Consider the following 6104-nt stretch of genomic DNA (forward strand, 5'->3'; position numbering starts at 1 on the left):
GATATTTCAAACTTTAACAAATAAAAAACTGAAAAATTGGGCGTGCAAAATTATTCAGCCCCCTTAAGTTAATACTTTGTAGCGCCACCTTTTGCTGCGATTACAGCTGTAAGTCGCTTGGGGTATGTCTATCAGTTTTGCACATTGTCCATTCATCCTTGCAAAACAGCTCGAGCTCAGTGAGGTTGGATGGAGAGCGTTTGTGAACAGCAGTTTTCAGTTCTTTCCACATATTCTCGATTGGATTCAGGTCTGGACTTTGACTTGGCCATTCTAACCACTGGATATGTTTATTTGTGAACCATTCCATTGTAGATTTTGATTTATGTTTTGGATCATTGTCTTGTTGGAAGACAAATCTCCGTCCCAGTCTCCGGTCTTTTGCAGACTCCATCAGGTTTTCTTCCAGAATGGTCCTGTATTTGGCTCCATCCATCTTCCCATCAATTTTAACCATCTTCCCTGTCCCTGCTGAAGAAAAGCATGCCCAAACCATGATGCTGCCACCACCATGTTTGACAGTGGGGATGGTGTGTTCAGGGTGATGAGCTGTGTTGCTTTTACGCCAAACGTAACGTTTTGCATTGTTGCAAAAAAGTTAGATTTTGGTTTCATCTGACCAGAGCACCTTCTTCCACATGTTTGGTGTGTCTCCCAGGTGGCTTAAACGACACTTTTTATGGATATCTTTAATAAATGGCTTTCTTCTTGCCACTCTTCCATAAAGGCCAGATTTGTTTAGTATAGGACTGATTGTTGTCCTATGGACAGAGTCTCCCACCTCAGCTGTAGATCTCTGCAGTTCCTCCAGAGTGATCATGTGCCTCTTGGCTGCATCTCTGATCAGTCTTCTCCTTGTATGAGCTGAAAGTTTAGAGGGACGGCCAGGTCTTCGTAGATTTGCAGTGGTCTGATACTCCTTCCATTTCAATATATCGCTTGCACAGTGCTCCTTGGGATGTTTAAAGCTTGGAAAAATCTTTTTGTATCCAAATACGGCTTTAAACTTCTCCACAACAGTATCTCGGACCTGTCTGGTGTGTTCCTTGTTCTTCATGATGCTCTCTGCGCTTTAAACGGACCTCTGAGACTATCACAGTGCAGGTGCATTTATATTGAGACTTGATTACACACAGGTGGATTCTATTTATCATCATTAGTCATTTAGGTCAACATTGGATCATTCAGAGATCCTCACTGAACTTCTGGAGAGAGTTTGCTGCACTGAAAGTAAAGGGGCTGAATAATTTTGCGCGCCCAATTTTTCAGTTTTTTATTTGTTAACAAAGTTTGAAATATCCAATAAATTTCGTTCCACTTCATGATTGTGTCCCACTTGTTTATTCTTCACAAAAAATTACAGTTTTATATCTTTATGTTTGAAGCCTGAAATGTGGCAAAAGGTCGCAAAGTTCAAGGGGGCCGAATACTTTCGCAAGGCACTGTATCTTTTAGCATTGAAGGTGCCTTTCCAGATGTGCAAGCTGTCGGTTCCATATGTACCCCCCATACCATCAGAGATCTAGACTTTTGTACTGAGCGTTGATAATCAGCTGGAAGTCCCTCTCCTCTTTATTCCAGAGGACTTGGTTGCCCAAAAAAGGTCAAATTTTGTTTTGTCTGACCACAGAACAATTTTTCTGTTTTTGTAACAGACAATTTTAAATGCGCTATGGCCTAGAAAAGATGGTGCATATCTGGATTATCATGTTCAGATATGGCAGCTTCTTCACACAATAGAGCTTTACCTTGCATTTTTGGATAGATCAGCCAACCATGTTCAGTGATTTTTGGAAGTATTCCTGAGCCCATATAGTGATGTCCATCACAGAATCATGCATGTTTTTAATGCAGTGCTTAAAGATCATGGGCTTCCACTATTGTGTTTTGGCCTTGTCCCTTGCACACAGAATTCTCCAGATTATTGAAATCTTTTGATATTATGTATTGTACATGAGAATATCTTTAACCACTTGACCTCCGCAAGATTGTATCCTCTTTATGGCCAGGGCATTTTTTTTTGCTATTCAGTACTGTGCTACTTTGATAGTTGCACAGACATGCAACACTGTACAGAAATTACATCTATATATATATATATATTTTTTTTTTTTTTCACATAAATAGAGCTTTTGTTTGGTGGTAAATTTATCACCACAATTTTTTTTTTTTGGTTATAAATCAAAAAATACAAATTAATTTTGAAATAACTTTTGTTTCAAAACATATCCAATAAAAAAAATCAAATTTCTTCATAGATTAAGACCCCGTTCACACTGGGGCGACCTGGTCGCCTGACAAGTGGCCGTGGGTCGTCTGCCATAGAGTAGCACAGGACCCGTTCTAATAGGAGCGACACAAGTTGCTCCGACTTAGAAAAATAGTCCTGTACTACTTTGGGGTGACCTGCATTGACTTCAATGATATGAAGTCCGTGCATGCCGCTCCGAGGTCGCGGTGCGAGCTGTGCACCGCGACTTCACAGGTCGCCCCGGGAAGTCGGGTCGCCTGTGTGTGAACCGGCTCTTAGGCCGAAATGTATTCTGCTACATGCCTCCTGATAAAAGAAAATAAAACATCTTAACAAGTGTATATATTGGTTTGTGTGAAAGTTATAGCATCTATACAAATAATTTTTTGATCCCCTGCAGATTGTAAGTTTGCCCACTTACAAAGAAATAAAGGGTCTATAATTGTGATCACCAGTGTATTTTAAATCAGGGCTCAAAATTTCAAGTCATGAGCTACTAACCAGGCCTTAAGAGTGACTCACAACTTGTTGCCCCACCCAAACCCTACCCTGCTCCGCCCCTAAATACGCCCTCGTAAAATATCTCATAAGCGTGCCCCCTTTCAATGCAGAGTGACCACAGCGTGCCCCCTTTCAATGCAGAGCGACCACAGTGTGCCCCCTTTCAATGCAGAGTGACCACAGTGTGCAGAGAGACCAGTGCACTTACCTGATGCAGCGGCGGCTTCTACTCAATCCTCGGCGTCTCCCAAGTTCTCCTCCTCCTCCTCCTTGGCCAATGGCAATTGTTCGACTTTCGGCCAATCAGTAAACGGGTCTCGGACCCGCTTCCTGATTTGCCAGGAGGAGGATCCGTGTGACAATAACGAACATTCATTCGCTATTGTCACACAATGGGTGGGCTCAGGGCGCACTGCTCTGCGCCCCGGGTCCACCCTTTTCTGAAGCCAACGCACCGGCCGCCACTGATGCTCGCGCTGCAAGCCTGTAAGGGGCGCGGACATTCAGGAGGCAGAGAGGGGTGGTCCCAGGTGCAGGAGGTGGAGAGGAGCTGTACGAGAGAATGCAGGCTGCGCTGTGAACGGCGGTGGCAGGCACTAATACATTCCACATACAGCACAGCCCTTACTCGCCATCCTCATCATTCCACTCGCAAAATGCGAGCAGGCGAGTAGAATTTTTGAGGGCTGTTTTAAATGATAGACAGAATATCAACCAAAATTCCAGAAAAAACACATGATGCAAATGTTATAAAATGAATTGCAGTTCAGTGATGAAAATAAGTATTTGATCCCCTAGCAACCAACAATAATACGGGCTCCCACGGACTGGCTACAGTATATGAAAGGACTAATCTGTGTACCACATGAGCAATTTAAGAAGGTGCTCCTAATGACAACTCGCTCTGTGCATAAAAGACACCTGTTCACAGAATCTTTCTTCCATTTAAACCTCCCCATCATGGGCAAGACCAAATACCTGTCAAAGGATGTCGGGACAAGATTGTAGAACTGCACAGGGCTGGAATGGGCTACAAAGAAATAAGCTTGGTAAGAAAGAGACAACTGTTGGAGTGATTATTCGCAAATGGTTAGAAATACAAAATAACCATCAGTCACCCTCGGTCTGGAGCTTCATGCAAGATTTCACCCCATAGGGTAAGGATGGTCATGAGAAAAGTGAGGGATCAGCCCAGAACTACACAGGAGGAGCCTGTGAATGATCTCAGGGTAGTTGGGACAACAGTCCCCAAACCATTGGTAACACAATACGCTGCCATGGATTGAAATCCTGCAGCGCCCGCATGGTCCCCCTCCTCAAGAAGGCACATGTACAGGCCCTCCTGAAGTTTGCTAAAGAACATCTAAATGATTCAGAGAAGGATTAGGAGAAAGTGCTGTGATCAGGCGAGACCAAAGTTGAGCTCTTTGGCCTTATCTCAACTCTCCATGTTTGGAGGAAGAAAAATGCTCGCTATGACCCTAAAAACACCATCCCTAAAGTCAAGCACCAAGGTAGAAAGATTATGCTTTGGGGCTGTTTTTCTGCTAAAAGTACAGGTTGACTTTGCCACATTGAGGGGTCAATGGACAGGGCCATATTTTGGTAAATCGTGGTTGAGAAACTTCTTACCTCAGCCAGAACACTGAAGATAGTTTGTGGGTGGGTCTTCCAGCATGACAATGACCCAAAACATACCACTAAGGCAACAAAGGAGTGGCTCAAGAAGAAGCACATTAAGGTCATGGAGTTGCCTAGCCAGTCTCTAGACCTTTTTACTATAGAAAATTTATGGAAGGAGCTGAAACTTGCCAGGTGACAGCCAAGAAAACTTGGCTGTCACCTGACAACCAAGAAAAAAGGATTTAGAGAAGATCTGTAAAGAAGAGTGGACCAAAATCCCTCCTGAGATGTGTGCAAACCTGGTAACTACCTACAAGAAACATCTTACCTCAGTAATTGGTGGAGAACCCTTGTTGGCAAGCACAAAGTCATGTTCTGCTTGAGGATTTAATGCTTATTTTACTTACTGCAGCTCAATTTATAACATTTGAACCCTATTTTTAATGGATTTTTGGTTATAGTCTGTCTCTCTATCATTTAAAATACACCTATGATAAAAAATTATAGACCCACCATTTCTTTGTAAGTGGGAAAACTTACAAAATCTGCAGGGGACCAAAAAATAATTTTCCCCAATGTATATATTTGAAAACTGGTCAATTCTGATGATGGCCTGTCTCAAAACACGGGATAAAAAGTCAGGGCCTCCACTGGAGGTTCCAAGAGGACCTGGTCTGGCAAGCCACGAGCAGGCTCTTCCAGACCTATGGACAAGGCTGCTTCTGCATTAGGGGTGCTCTCACCCGTATCTGGGGTGGGAGGGGGGGCGTCTTCGCTGGTTTCCAGATCCATGGACTTCCCTGGTATAGGACACGTTAGTCCACAAAGTTATTCGGTCTAATTGTTCCCAGATCACTTACGGGGGGTCTCTTTGGGGGAGAGCAAGACTTGTTCCTTCAAGGGGTGATTGTTCCGGTTCTGATTCAGAACATTTTCAGGGGTTTTTACTCAAACCCCTTTACAATTCCCAGGAAGGAAGGCAAGATACGTCCCAATTCTGGACCTCAAGGCGCTAAACTGCTTGTATGAAGTTTGGCGTGGAGTCCATTCATAGTGGCGTTCCTACATCAGGGGGATGGGGTTTTTTCTTGCTTCTATCGACATCAAGGATGCCTACCTGCACATTCTAATATGTGCCGGTCGCTAATGCTTCCTCTGTTTTGCCATGGGCGTGGAGCATTATCGGTTTGTGGTGTGGTCCTTTTGGTCTCACCTCCACTCCTCGGGTCTTCACAAAAGTGTTGGCCCCAGTGCTGCCATTGTTTGAGTCAGCGGGAGATCGGGGTACTGGGATACCTGGACGATCTTCTGCGAACGGAGTCTCCGACTGCTCTGATGGACAACTGAAGATAGCACTACGAACTCTGAGGGAGTTTGGTTGGATTCTGAACCTTCAGGAGTCTTTTTCCTTGGTTCTTTCCTCCAAAACTGGACTATCTGGGATTGACTCATGATTCCGCATCAGCCAGCATGTCTCTTCCTCTGGAAACACTCCAGATATTGCATGAGGCAATTCAACTTCTGTTGTTCAGTAGACGATCATCCTTCCAGGCTTGCATGCGGGTGCTGGGCCTGATGGTGTCCACCCTCGAGGTGGTCTGTTTGCACAGTTCCACCCAAGATCTCTGCTAAAGACGTTTTCCACCTACGATGGTATATCTTGCTGGAAGACGACTTCCTCGCCTTTACCATAGTGGGGATCACTGATCCAGACAGACCTCTCTCCCTC

The sequence above is a fragment of the Pelophylax lessonae genome, assembly GCF_965119305.1.
Source record: "Pelophylax lessonae genome assembly, chromosome: 4".
Classification (NCBI taxonomy): Eukaryota; Metazoa; Chordata; class Amphibia; order Anura; family Ranidae; genus Pelophylax; species Pelophylax lessonae.